This window comes from Vombatus ursinus, unplaced genomic scaffold (assembly GCF_900497805.2).
Source record: "Vombatus ursinus unplaced genomic scaffold, bare-nosed wombat genome assembly UNPS02014158.1, whole genome shotgun sequence".
NCBI lineage: Eukaryota > Metazoa > Chordata > Mammalia > Diprotodontia > Vombatidae > Vombatus > Vombatus ursinus.
The window spans coordinates 3,751,542-3,767,267 of NW_020953936.1; the positions used below are offsets into that span (position 1 = coordinate 3,751,542).

Genomic DNA, 15,726 nt, shown 5'->3' on the forward strand with positions numbered 1-15,726 from the left:
GACAGGCGGTAAAGAACTTTAGATGCCAAGCAACAGGGATACTCTGAAGCATCTTGAGAAGGGATGTGACATGATCAGACCTGTATTTTATTTTATTTTTATTTTTTTCACACCTGTATTTTAGAAATATCAATTTGGCAACTGTGTAGAGGATGGACAGGAGAGGGGAGAGAGTGAAAGCAGGGAGACCATTTAGGAGGCTATTTTCACAGTCCAGGAGAGAGGCGATAAGGGCTGATACTTCAACTAAAGCAGTGGCCATGTAGGTGGAGAGAAAGAAAGAAATGCCAGAGATGTTAAGAAGGTAGGATTGACACATGGCAACTGATAGATTATGTGGGGGGAGGGAGAATGAAGAGTCACAGGTCACTTCTGGGTTGTGAATAGGATGTCCTTTGGAAAGATAGAGAAATTATCAGGAAGGATGGGTTTAGAAAAGAAATCCAAAGAGAAACAATAGTAAACCCCTTCATCGAGGCTAGAACAGCATAAAAAGTCAGTTGAAAACCTAGAGGCAGTAGAGAGGAGTCCTGCCAGGGAAGCCAGCACCAGCTCAGGTGACTAGTTCTGTCAATGGCCAGGAATGCTCTAGGAGTTACTGAAGACTTCAAGACTGAGTAAGAACACTTTGAGGAGGGGCTGGAAGGCTGAAGTCCTCTGACGGGGAAGCTCCATGGGGGCCAGAAGCTCAAGGGATGCCAAATGGAGAGTGATACTAGTGCTCTGAGACATTTCAGAGAGCCTGAGGCATGTTCTGAGTGCAGACATGCTGGGGGAGGTGGAAGCCTAGAAAGTTCAGGTTAGGATCAAATAGGGACTAACCATTCTATTTAAGAGTGAAGGAAGACAGAGCCTGCCCTTGACACAAAGTCTCAAAAACCAGGAGGCTGGAGGTGTGAGCAAACAGAGACTGAACACAATGAAGACATAGTACAAGTCAAAAAACACCCAACAGGTAATCCTAGAAGAGAATAACTTTGAAACAAGTACAAGCAGAGCCTCAGGGGGAAAAAAGGACTTGACCTTAAGGATTCCAAGAGTAGGAAGAAGAGATGAAGCAAAGGATGAAAATCATTCTCTTTGGCAAAGAAAATGAAAGTAGTAAGAATTAAGTAACTGCCTTCTCTCTGTAGTCTGTTATCATGGTTCCATGATAAACATTTTCTCAATGAACTGGAAAGGAAACAGGGCTTCTGGAAATGTCATCCTAAAGGAGGCTCACTATCATGTCCTACTTCAATTCTGACACACTGAAGATGCCCAGAATCAAATTCTGTCTTACAGTTCTCCTTGACTTAGAAAGCCACTGACAAGGAGATATCTTCCAGCTTTCTTCACCAGTGAAGAAAGCCAGCGTGGAGATATGTTTGAGCTCCATGGGAAAGAATACAAATTGGTGGTTGAAAAATCTTTTAAAAATCACCCAATCATTTCTTCTAAATTCCTTACCTCATTGCAGGGAGGTGGTAAGGTTGTATTTTAAGGTCTAGGTTTTGTTGACAAAAATTGCATTCTACCTAGCAGTGGGAAGAAGAACCATCATTTCCACACAGTTATTCCTACAGGAGAGAGAAATAGCCATTTGATTTAATAATTCAGAAATTTTCAATGATCTTCAAGAAAGTAGCTTCAGTGAAGACTAAAGTCAGATTTCATGGGGTTAAGGAAGGTGTAGTTAGAGAGAAAAAGCAGTTAGGTAGATAGAGTATTGGACCAGGAATCAGAAAGACCTCAGTTGAAATTCAGTTTTAGCCACTTAATACCTGTGTGACAAGTCAATTTAAAGTCAGAAGGGAAGGAGCCAGGACACAGAGAGAAATGGAAGGTGTTAGAACTTGAAGGGGAATGAGGTCTTAGGGAAGGTAAGAGCCTGGCTGGTGAGATTAATACTGGAGAGCACAGATTTGGGTTTCCTAGAATTTCCGTTATCTAGAATTTTACATGAGAGATGTACATAGGCTCAGAGCATCACTAATAAAGAGCTGAAAGGGAACTTTGAGGTTATCTAGCTCAATATCCCTATTTTATAGAGGAGGAAATTGAAGCCTAGAGAAATGAAATGACCTGTCCCAGGAAGAGCAAGATCACTTTTAGTTGGAAGGATCAGGGAGGGCTTCATAGAAGAAAATAAAAAATTACAAATCTAGAGCTCAAAGGGACCTTGGACGCCTTCTAGTCTAAGCTTTCATTTCTTTCTTTCTTTTTTTTTGTTTCTCTATTTATTATTCTATTTTACACGGTAACAAAGTCTCTCCATTTTTTTCTAGCTGAATATACATGAATACAGAAAGCAATCGATTTTTTTTTCTTTAGGTTGGTAGGAAGTTATGGCCTATAAGCAACCTTGGGAAGTGGTCTCCATGCTTTCATCTTAAGCCTTCAACTCTGTGGCTCTTCTCAGTCATCTTCTTGTTGATTTCTTTTCAGTTTTAGAAAGTCTATTCGTTTATGAGCATCTTCACCAGTGGGGAGGTCTACAAAATCTTTAGGTAGCTGGTAACTCAGGTAGGGACTTGGTTGTACTGTGACTTCACTGTTTATGCAGTGAAAGGCTGGAGAATCCTATTCCAGAGCCTCTCCTTCATTTTGCTCACTTTTTAAGCTTTTTCCAGATATTAATTCCTCCCATGTGAACAGTAGTGAGTCTGTTGTTTCACCAAATGGATTGAAATCACTTAGCTACACTTTGCCTGCACTATCTCGTTATACATCAAATACAAAGTCTTCGTCTAAGAATTTATATTATATGTGTTTCTTGAAAAAAATCCTATATGGATCTACAGAACTATTCATTTTGCCTAGAAATGTGATCATAGTATTATGTATAGTCCCTCTGAGATATACCAATAAACTTATGTTCCTTGACAAAACACCTGAATTCTGCTCCAGGAATTAATTTGCACTGTTTTTGAAGAACAAACTCATATTCTATACAAGGGTCTGGGGAATCATCAGTGCAGTGAAAAATCCCAACTGCTGAGATCTAAGGGTGCTGGGAACTCTGAAATTCAGGGGCAAAAGACATGGGTCCTGCCTTGAATGAATTTGACTCAAGCCTTCTTTCAGTCAGAGGACAAGGCTTATTAAAACACTGATTGAGGTGGGCAAGATTTTAAGAATCTGCACATTGTGATGCTTGTATTAACAAACAGGCCGGACTTTTAAGGAACCTGAGCTTAAGCCTTCATTTCTTAGATGGGGAAACTGAGGCACAGAGAGTTGAAATGATTTGCCCAAAGTCACCCAGCTTGGCAGAGCTGGAATACAATCTCAACACTCTTTTCTCCCTCTCCACTCCTTCCCTGCCAATAAAACTTAATGTGACCTAGAAGCTGGGACTTGAAGAAAAGGAAAGATTTAAGAACATGACAGCAATAAGTTAACAGGCCAAGAGGCCTGATAATATGCACAATCGTTGGGATGCAGAAGAAACCGCAATGAGATTAAGGAACAAATCTTAGTCTTCACCATTTTGGTGAAGGAATGTGTCAAAGATGACTCATCTTCTGAGGCTGGGTAAAATTGAATAGCTCAAGCATGCTTCGCCTTACTTCTTTAAAAAGCCAAACAATTTAGCAAAGATGAACTTAACAGGTCATTTGAAAACATCATGGAATCATAGCACTAGAGTTGGAAGAGATCACTAAATTCCACCCCCTCATTTTACGGATGTGGAAACTGAGGCACAGAGAGATGAAATGGTCTGCCTAAGGTCACACAGGTAGTGAGGGGCCAAAATGAGATTCAAACTCAGGGCCTCTGATTCTGCTTGTTTTAAGTAATGACTCTCCAAGCAGAAGTCATTTTTTTTCTTTTTTTTTTTCCCCTCAGTTTTTGACTCTTGGGTTTCCTAGAATTTCTATTATGAATCCCAGCTATACAACCAGACTTCAAATACACACACACACACACACACACACACACACACACACAGAATTTTCTTGTTCTAGAGTCTAAAAAATACCATCATGTTTAATAATTCATTCCAGATTATAAACTCTTCTATAAAATATAAAATTTGGAATCACCTCTCTGTTCCTTCATTTAGTTTCTATTACGAGAGGGATGTGCAGGTTACTTCATCCACCCAGCTGTAATCCTCAGAAAGTTTTAGATTATTGTTCAATACAAATTATCAAAGACCTGTGGTAATCATGAAAAAAGGTTAGAAACAGCTTGCGTGATAAAGAACAGTGGCAGCAACTTAAAGAACTGCTTGAAACTCCTATGTGGATGCAAAGCAGATGGGGGTGTGTGTGTGAGGAACTTCACTCATAGAAGCTGGTTTGGTTCACACTATCCAGTGTTTTAATTCCCTTTGAAATGCAGATAACTTTCTTCTCTCTTCCATACCTTTCACAAATATAGAATAATACTCTATATAAATATAGGAATGTTCAAAACTACTTATGGGAAGGCAGGGTGTTTTCATTTGGGTTTGTTGAGGGACTTTTGTAATGGGGGTTTGGTCTAGGCTCACCACTTAGCTTACTCCCTAACATTAGCCCCACCCAATTCAAATCCCAAACCCCAAAGGGTTAGTGCCTTGACCTGTGCTCTTCAAAGCTTCACCACTGGGCTGTCTACAATGCCCAGCCTGGATTACTGAACTCCTGGATTCTTGTGGCTCAAATTCTTGGTACACTTCCTGTACCTAGAATGGAAAAGGATGAAGGAACCAGGACCATTTCTTGGGCTGAAGAAAGGAGGGGAGATATGGCCCTTGAGCCACCTACATAATATGAGTGAATGAGTCTTTCATTCTAGATTGGAAAGCAGAAAAGTCACCTTTGCTGGGTCAAGCCATTTTAAAGACACTGACCTTTTTGGCTATATGGCCAATGGAAAAGGCTGCTCCCAGTCATGTAGTAGGCTAATACAGAAGGTCCTCACATGGTCCAGTCTCCTAGAAGAAGTACACCAGCAACTTCCACTTCAGTAATGTCATGTTAGATGATCAAACCCACATTATACTTTCATTTTATTAGATACATGGGTTGTTAAAAATGAAAATGGGGATTTAAAAAAAAACAAATTGCTGGGTTTGCTGTGGGTGTACTTTCTGTGGATACAGAATTCATCTTGGCAAGCGGGTCACCATTACTTTTGAACCTGGAGTGAAGGATGAGTGCAAATGTAAAGATGGAGAGGATGTGAAACTAATGGGGAGAGGGTGTCTCCATCTTAATAGAGAAGGAAGTAAGGTCAAGTGTTAAATGTGATTATGGGTTTTGTTGAAACATATAATACTAAGGCTACAATTGTGTTATAAAATACTAAGACATAATATTTTGACAGTACTTTAGTCTGAAGATCTGAATGAAAAACCTCATCAGTTTCTTTGAAAAGAAGATTTAATCAAGTCCAGGAGAGTAGGGTTCATGATTCCTTGAAACTTAAATTAGAGAAAAGATTTCTCTTTTTTGACTAAACTAAGAGTGGGAAGGTCTTTTGGTTAATACAGTAAAGAACAGTACAGTTATACCTTCCTCATCGAAGGAGTTAGGGCCGTAACACATCCTCAATCTGGAAAATTGGCATAAAATTTTTTGGCTCAACCTTTGTACTAGAGAAGGTCCAATTTTTTTCTTTTTCTTTTATGAGGTGTTTATAGCACCTTATTGCAAAATTTGGGTTGATATTATGTAATACTATCAACATATTTTATGCATTTTGGAGTTTCTAAACTTTTTCTGTGTCATCTGCTTGCCTTCAGTGTTGTCTGTGACTTCTGCAAAACTCCCCAAAATTTCCATTTAATTTTTTATGCTGACCCATGATATATCAGAATTGCTATGGGGAAAGTGATGTCAAAGGGGTAACTGTATTTCATATCTTTTTATTCACCCTTGATCAACTTGAAAGTCTTGAATTAGTTTTAGGATGATATTTCTTCAAGGGCAATCTGACATTGACATTATTATTATTCTGTTTAAGCAAATAAAATAACTTTGAGCTTAAACTATATACTTATCTTTTATCTTGATGTGGAATTTTGTCTTTTGTTTCATAATTACTATAAAATGTAAGTGGTTATTGCTTGAGTCAATCAGAGAAAATTTGAGTTAGCAAGGGAAACTCTGCTTATTTGGACCTTGTTCTGAGCAGAAATTCTTATATATTAATAAATTATCACTGATAGCCTTTAGCCAAAATGCAGGGTATAGAGGTTTTTTTTTTTGCTACAGTGTTTAAGTAAGTAGGATTTGGGGGGGGGTTGAGGGGAGTGGAGATATTTTGAAAGAAATAGGCAGTGGGCCAGAAAACCTATAAGAGATGAAAAAATTTAGAGCAGCAGAGAAAATCTAGCTGAAATTGGATAGCATGAATTTATAATGGATCAGAGTTTTCATAATTCCAGGTCTTTCTCCATTAATGTCCTAGAACCTGATAATAGGAATAAAAAATGAATGAAATTATGATAAAAATGGGGATTAAACATGAATAGCAGCTTAGAATGATGGAAGGAAAAGGGGTGAAGGTTGGTAATGACAATAACACTAAAGCTGCTGACCGTGGAGCCTAAAGTTGGGCAGGCATTCATGTGTAGACAATTTGATTCAATTTAAAAATAAATGTAGTAAATCATCTACTATATACAAAACATTGTTTAACATTGAGGGAAATACATGTCTGGGTTGTTCCAATATAACAAAAATAATGCTATTACCTAAATTAATTTACAGATTTAATGCCATACTAATGAAACTCCCAAGGGATTACATTATAGAACTAGACCAAATAATAGCAGAATTCATTTGGCGAGATAAAAGATGTAGGATCTCAAGAGAAATCATGAAAAAAAAAAGTGGGCATACAGAGGAGATAGCACTTCCAGACCTCAAATTACATGATAAATAGTAAGCATGAAAGTAATATGGTACTGGCTAAAAATAGAAACAAATAAGTGGGATGGATTAGATGAGGAAAATTTTTAAAAATTACACCATTTTTGTGTTTTATTAACTTCAGAGCACATATACTTAGGGAAAAACTTCTTATCTAACAAAAATTCCTGGAAAAACTCAAACCAATTGGTCAAAATTTAAAGTTAGATCAACATCTTAGACTATATTCCACAATAAGCTCAAAATGGATGAATGATCTAAATATTAAAAGTCATACTAAATGAAATTAGAAGAGAATGATAACAGCTACCTTTCAGAGCTTTAGGTAAGGGGGAGAATTCTTAACTGAACAAGAGATAGAAGTTACCACAAAAGTTAAAATAGATAATTTAATTACACAATTTTGAAAGATCTTTTTAACCAAAAATTGGAGAAAAAAACTTTGCATCAAATATCTCTGATAACAACATGCTATCTAGATATATAGGGGACTGTTGTTTGTCCTTTGTTTTTGAAGAGGACCAATGACATTATGGGTTATGTCTTGACTTATGTGTGAATTGGATTCAAGTGAGACAGAGTCTCACAGTGCACAAAGTCGTCAGCCTCATCCTGTCTTCCAGAGTCATTAAAGTCCACTGGCAAGACAAAAGTTAGGATGACTGGTGATGGCCTGGAATGCAGTGGATGGATGACCTTGGCATCTTTGATGTCTGACCAAGCCCTAAGTGCTCCACAGAATCTGCTTCATTCACCTTCATGGCTATTGGAACAAATTGTTTTTATCTACTGGTTCTGACAAGGGATGTCTTCATGCACTGGGTTTGTGGCTTGTCTGTGGAGACAGTTTACCATGGGGTGGTTGCTCCACATGCTACAGCTTCTTGGAGCCACAGATAAGAGATGGGTAAAGGCAGACACCAAAGGTAGATGAGCAGCCCTGAAAAGGGCTCAGCAAGTCCTCACACCAGAGGTGTTAGTCCTCCTTACACCCCATAAAGGAACTAACACAAATATACAAACCCAGTAGTTAAATGGACAAAGAATATGAACAAAGAGCTCTTAAAAGAATTGCAAACTGTCAATAACTCTATGAAAGGCTGTTTCAAATCTATAGTCAAGTTCACCCGTATTACACAAGCCTTATATCCATAAAGAGCTTGAATCTAATAAGGGAGTCTTGGAATGTGCAAAAATAACTACGATACAAAACAGAATGAAGTAAGCATGTGAAATAGGTAAGAACAAAGTGCTGGGATGGTTCCTTATAGGGCTGCTGTAAGGGAAACACTTGGTAAACTCCAAAGTGCTACATAAATGTGAACTATTTATTATTTTACCCCAGGTCCCTAAATAACTTTCAGCTTCCAAGTCATAACTGAAATTCAAATCTTTAAGCTCTGCGACCATTACCTTATCCTTATGGAATGTTCCCCTTTTAGGTAGCCCTGCCTGGTGATGCATAGCCATCTGAGCATCTACCAGCTGCAGATGTTTTGAAACAGTCATTCTTATGTGAAGGCATCTGGGATTGTTCATGAAGAGTTCTGGGAGAAAGATGCTGGAAGAGAAAGGAGGAGGCAGGGGCAGAGTTCTCCACATGAACAAACACTTCCTCCAGCTATCCTGCAGTAGATTGAATGTTGGGAATGGAGACAGAAAGATTTGAGTTCAAATGCAGCCTCAGATACTCACTAGGTATGTGACCCTGGCAAGTCACTCAACTTTTGTCTGCTTTAATTTCCTCAACTGTAAAATGGAGATAATAATAGCATTTTCCTTGCAGGGTTGGTGTGAGGATCATGAGATGATATTTGTAAAGCACTTAGCACAGTGCCTGGCACATAGTAGGTGCTTAATAAATACTTGTTTCCTTCCTTGGGGACATATGAGAAGATGCTGGTGCATAGGTTTTCCCTGGTTCTTTCAGTTAGAAAGCCTTTGGTGCATAGCTGATTGTAACTGCATCACAGAACACTGAGTGTAGCTGGTGTGGCTTCATCGCTGAATGGGTCTGGTTTAGTAAGACTGCCACTCAATGACATTTTCCATCTCCTGTGATTATGAGATGTGGGGGAGGCCATTGCATTAGCAGCTTCTTCTTTAGTGTCTAAGTAGGATAAAATCATCTTTGTCTTTACAGTCAGCAACATTTAGCACCAGCTGATACATTTCCCTGAGCCATGCTCCTCTTGACCTTGTGCTCCCTCCCTCTGATTGGAGAGGGTGGAGGCTGTACATAGGTGAGTTCCTCCCAGATAGTCCACCATTTAAAGACAGCACTCAAGTAATTCTCCTTTCCTAGACTTCCTTATCTTCAGAAACCCATCTTTCTTCGAGATGAAATTAGCTCAGAAACTCAAATCTCTTCAGATCATTTTCCACCACAGGGACATGACTTCATCGTGCCCCACCCCAACCTCATCGCCCCCTCCTTCCGTTTCCTTTTATATGTTATTTCCCCCAATAAATTGTGAGCTCCTCAAAGTCAGGGACTGTCTTATGTCTTTATCTGTATCCCCATTGCTTAGCACAGTGCCTGGCACGTAGTAGGTGCTTAAAAAATGTTTATGGACTCTAACTCTGCTTTTTGTCTGTCCTTATTGCTCTATTATCCTATTGTTAGATAAAGCAAGTTAGCAAGCTGGGGTGTGTGTGTGTGTGTGTGTGTGTGTGTGTGTGTGTGTGTGTGTGTGTGTGGTCCATGGGACAGAGATTGGGAGCAACAGCAGTTTGGATAAAACAATAAATGTTGGGCATAATGGAACTGGTCTGTAATTTCTCCTCCTGAAGGAGGCTGGTGGATCAGTAGGGTTAAAATTGATTGGATGACCACGATGAATCGGGCACTAAAATGGTGAGCTCCTAGAAATGGAAGGCAACTAGATTGCCTAAGGAGGGGCAAACCAGCCTAGGTTGGAAGAACAGAGTGTGTTAAAGCTTTTGTACCATGCATCATTGGTATCTGACCATGAGTGGTCACTATACCTCTAGCATGGTGATATAGGAAGAATCAGTTTCAATAAAAACATAACTAAAACCAGTAGATGTATCTATTTCTCTTTCTTTTTCCTCTCCCACCAATGGAAAATGTGGGAGAGGTGGGTGCTCCCTGGGCTTCCTTTCCAGGGAGACCACCACTCAGTGAAACTGACTGCAACAGTTTTAAGTCAGTTTGAGGTGATAAACAGGAGAAACAAAAACAAAGAGAGAGATTTATAGCTAAAGACATTATTCCCCTTGACTTAGTTTTTTGTTTATTTTTTTTTTTAAGCAAACTAGAAACCCAAGAAGGGAGGGAAATAGGGTGGGGGTGGGGGGGCAGGACACTGGCTCTACTAGATTCTTCTATTCCCCTTTCCCCCAATCATTTGGAATTGCCCTTCCCCCACCTCCACCCCAAAACGTTTTCCCACCTATATTACCCATACCACAGCAACACTGCCACACTGAAAAACAGTTCATAGGAAATCTTTAGCCCTCTTAATTAGAATTTCATCCATGAAATGATCCCAGTTTTTTATTACAAGTCATGGACAACACATGGAAACTATAGTTTTCTAATCAGAGACTTTTCAATTTTCTGTCATTCCTCAGTCCATTAAACCGCTCATTTCAGGATAGTGCCAATTATTTCCACGTCTGATACCAAGTTCTCCAAATGACTCCCAAATCAGAATCAACTTCTAGTCTCTGAAATAGCTTAGGATATAGCTATCATGTCTCACATGTGACTCCTCTTATTTAACTAAATAAAATCCTAGGTCCTTACAATATACCCTGTCCTTCCCCCTGAAAAAAGGTCCATTCTTGTGATTCATTCCCCTCCAAATTCTTGCCTCATTGGGTATCTTTTTTTGTATTTTGACTATTATAGTACTAAATCTGTAAGTTAATTTAGGTAGTATAGTTGTTTTTATTATATTTTTTGGCCCAGCCATGAGCACTGAATAGCCCACAGTTTAGTTGTTTCTTATTTCTTTAAGGAACTTCTTGTATAATTGTGTGTGTGTGTGTGTGTGTGTGTGTGTGTGTGTGTGCATGTTGAGTGTCCTTTGGCAGATTGATTCTTAAATATTTTGTATACATTTTATTGTTATTTTGTGTAGCACTTCCTTTCTATTATTGCCTCTTGGATCTTGTTATTTTTATATCAAAATTATATCACTATTTCTGGGTTTATTTTGCAGTCAACAACTTTATTATTATAAACCTATTGTCTCCATTAGTTTATTCATTCATTACCTAGAATTTCCTAAGTAAGCTATCATATCATCAACAAATAGGTTATGATTGTATTTCCTTTTTATGCCTATAATTTCTTTCTTTTATTTTGTTGAAATTGCTAACATTTCTAGAACCATTTTGGATAAGAGGAGGGAAGGGGACATCATTACCTAATACTTGTCTTATTGGGAAAGGCTCTTGTGTTTCTCCATTGTATATAATGGTTACTTTTTATTTTAGATAGATACTTTTATCATGATAAATAAAGATTGTCCTAGGTCTACACTTTTTTTCATGAATGAGTATTATGCTCTGTGAAGGCTTTTTTTCTATCTTTTAAGATAAACAAGTATCTTTAAACATTTTAAAAATATGATTATTTTGTTTCCTAATGTGCAACCATTCTTGTATTCTTGGGTTTTTTCCCTTTCATGTAAATTGCTACAGTCTTCTTTCCAGATTTTTATTTAAAATGTTTGAACATTCAATTTTTCTACTGTTACTGCATTACCACTGTCAGAGTGGGAGTTATTGAGTAATCAATAAATTATCCTGCCCTACTTAAAGTAAGTGCTACCTTAACAAGGTAGAAACATGTCTTAACAAGTCAATAAATCATAGGATTTAGACTAAGTGAGAAAAAAAAGTGCTTCATCATCTGGAGTGATGTTGCATTGGAATTCTGTCTGGATTGACTGAAGAAATTTGATCATTCCCTGGAGGTCTTCTATGTAATTTCAAGTTAGTTTATGCCCTATGATTTGAGCAAAAAGAAAGAACAGAACATTTCAACTAACCTCCTGAAAAGGAATCAGCAACGGGAGGGCAAATGAGGGAGCAGAACCCCAGGATTTAGCTTTGGTCTTGGTTTTCTCTTCATCTCTCTCCCTTGACTTAGAGAAAGATCTCATGAACTTTGGAAGTCTAGGGGACTACTCTTTTTCCCACCACTATCTTAGCATTGTTCTGAATCAGCTAAAAGCAATATCTGATTGGTAGCTTAGCACATCAGGGACAGACCAGACACATATTTATGGCTTTATGAATTGTCCAACAGACAAGTTACACTCTACTAAGGGGAATGGGGTGGCTAGGTGGTACAGGGGATAGAGTCCCAGGCCTGGAGTCAGGAGGACTCATCTTCCTGAGTTCAAATCTGGCCTCAGATACTTACTAGCTGTGTGACCCTGGGCAAGTAACTTAACTCTGTTTGCCTTAGTTCCTCATCTGTAAAATGAGCTGAAAAAGGATATATATGGCAAACCACTCCAGTATCTTTTGCCAAGGAAACCCCAAATGGGATCACGAAGAATCAGACAAAACTGAAAAACAACTGAATAACAAGGAGTCTTGACTCTAGCAAGAGAACTTCCAAGATCTGGGATTTACTCCATTGACACACCTGCTCTCTAAGCTTGAGCCCACTCTCCCTGGGACCCTATTTATTGGTCAGTTTGGGTGGTGGTGTTTTGTACTGACTGTTGTTACTGTACTGCTTTAGTCAATGTTGCTTTTTAAAAGCAGAATGTTTGACTAATTAAATGATTTCAACTAATACTCATGGGGGGGAGCACACTGGTAGGGGCTTATGAGCAATAACACTAGAGAGATGCCTCCTCCCCAACCACTCACTGTTAATCTCAAGAACCTTGAGGGAAGTTACAGCAGCCATACTCCGAGGACCTGACTCATTAGTTCAAGTGGGAGCTGGGATAAGCACCTTAGAGCATTGTTACATTGTCTTTTAGGATTTCTGTTAACTTTTCCTTTATAAATTTAGATGCTATACCATTTGGTACATATATGTTTATACTGATATATTAGTTTATCATCTACATTTCCTTTAATCGCAATGTAATTTTCTTATTTGTCTCCATTGATGTTGTGAATTCTTCTTTTTCCTTTGTCTGATAGGATGATTGCAGCTCCTGCATTTTTTTTTTGGATCCCCTTGGTGCCTAGTAAATTTTATTTTAGTCTCTCATTTTGATTCCATATGTTTCTTTGCTTATTAGATGTGTTTCTTATAAACAACAGATTATAGGGTTTTATTTTCTTATTAATTCTGCTACCCACTTTTATTTTATTGTATTGTTTAGTCCACTCACATTAAAAGTTGTGAGGCTTAGGTGTTTATTTTCCTCTGTTTGTTTCCTCCATTTGTTATACTGAAGATTTTAAAGATTAAAAAAATCTCCTTTGTCTTTTAAAGCAATACTTTACCTCTGCAGTTAGCTGTGCAGGAATTCTTTTGATGTAATTTTATTCCCATAGGCTCTCTTCCTGCTTGACTCCCTCACAACTACTTTGCTCCCATTTGTTTGTCCTGTCTCTAGTTTTACAGTTTTACTTAAAAGTATTGATTTATTTTTCTTTTATTTAATCATTTATTTCTTCCCCTCTTACCTCTTTTTTGTTTAAGTGTTTAATTCAAAATGTCACTTCTCTTCTAGCTTCTTACATTTGTTAATATTATTTTTCTGTCTTAAAAAAAGTTTTGCTTTGCTTTTTCTTTCATAATTCTTTTCTGTTTCTGTCTGTTCTGAAATTTTATTCTCTGATTCATGTTCTATATCTTTATTCCTTTTTAAATCTCTGTGTATTGCTTATTTCCTGATGAAAGATTGAAATTCTTAATCAATTTCTATGTTATTGCCTTTATATGTCTGATCTGATCATCTATTTTTTTCCTGTTGCACCTTATTCTTATTATTATCAATTTGTGAAGGAAATAATGGAGATAGAAACAATGCTTCATGATAGAAATTACACTCTGTCCCAAATTATACAGTCTGACTTTATCTCCTGCATCCCCCATTGTTATTCTACTCATTGCCTGTGCAATTTCATCTCTGTGTGTCCATTTCCTTCCCCCCCATATAGGTGCTGCTTGCCCCTAACAGTTTACATATTTCTTTTCCTGGGACAAGAGTTTGTTCACAGTGGTATACCACTCTCTCAGAGAAGATATTAAATTAAATACATCAAATTAAAATTAAACATATCATGAGGTCCCAATATTCCATTTCAGGCATATACATCTCTTCCCTAGGAATGATCTTCAATGGAATCCTTGGACTTAAGACTCTTTCATTTTCCTCAGTTTAAATCTCTACCTGCTACCTCCTCTCCCATATTTGAGCAGCCCCTCTTGTAACTGAAACATTAGTGGAGTCAACCTCCCTTCCTTTTTCACACAGAGACTTAATAAGACCTCCATCCTCCACCTGCCCTGTCCCTATTTATGCACTGTCCCATTCTGCAACTTTGTCCTACTAAATACCTTGATTCACCTGTAGGAGTGTTGTGGGATTTAGTCATGATTCTCCATTTATACTCTTCCACCCTCAATTCTATGTCTTTAAATTTTAAAATTATTTTTCCATCTTAAAAAAAATATAAAAAAATCTTCCTGATCCCTTTTTTACTTTTTTTATTCTAGGCCAGCCTTTCTCTTTATTGCTTCTTTTAATTAAAAAAAAAACCTCAAGCTATGGGCATAATTTATTTTATGACTTATTCTTTCCTTCATAATTGTATTCACTGGGGGCATTTATAAGTTGAATATTCTCCTCATGTCTGGTCTTGTTGCAAGAATGCCTCGAAGGACTCTGTTGAATATCCATCTTTTTTTTTCTTTGATGATTGGAAAATGTGCCTGGCTCATCATTTTAAGACCTAGTTTACCCCCAAGTATAGGTTGGGAACATACATAGGTGCAGATTAGGGGAACCCAGTGAAGCACTGAAGGTAGCTACGGGCATCTAACTTTCCTACATAAAGAAGATTGGAGCTGAGTCTTACTGAGTACCACCTGAGTAATATGGCCACATAGGCAAAAGAGGGTCACTAGGACTGGGTAGTCTGTGAAACAAAGGTTCCGGGGATATAAGGGCAAGTTTATATCAACAATATAATAAACATTTATTAAGCACTTACTATGTCAGGCATTATGCTAAGAGTTGGAAATATAATAAAAAAAGAAGAAAAGGCAGCACCTGCCTTTGAGAAGTCTACAATCTAATGAGGGAATCTGAAAAGGAGGGGGCAGCTTAGGGTACCCAGCTTGGGGGCAGGATGTTGGTGGAGTCAAAACTAAGCAGAGCAGCTGGTGGAAGATGAAGAGTTGGCTGGAAACTCTAGCCCTCTCTAAAGAGAGGCTCTGGAGGAGTTCTTTGCTCCACTCTCCAGCCCTTCAGTTTATAGCGATGCACATTTATCTTACCCCTCAGGGAGGATCTGATGAGATCCGGACTTAGATGCTAGAAATCTTTTCAGTTTAAAGCAGTGATGGTGGCTTTGGTCAGGTCTTGCCATACCCCAACTAATATTTATACATAATGTTGTTTATCCTTTGTTTTCAATTTTTTTCTGTTTGTCTTCATTTTTGAAGAGGATTAATGACATCACAAAGTGATGATTTGCCTCCTGGGTGAATTGGATTTAAGTGAAGCAAAATTGGGCAAAATCATCAGCTTCACTCTCTCTTCCAGAGTCATTGAAGTCCAGTGGCAAGGCAAAAGTCAAGACAACTGGCAATGGCCTGGCTTGCACTGAATGACCTTGGTGCTTTTGATGTCTGACTGAACTAAGTGCTCCATAGTTTCTGCTTCAGTTGCCTTCATGACCATTGGAACACATTGTTTTCATC

At 38.1% G+C, this 15,726-nt stretch overlaps 1 pseudogene; it reads right to left on the reverse strand.

Moving 5' to 3' along the window:
* Window positions 1-2,388: 2,388 nt before the first annotated feature.
* Window positions 2,389-15,726, reverse strand: part of LOC114040860 — a 44,813-nt pseudogene continuing 31,475 nt past the window's right edge.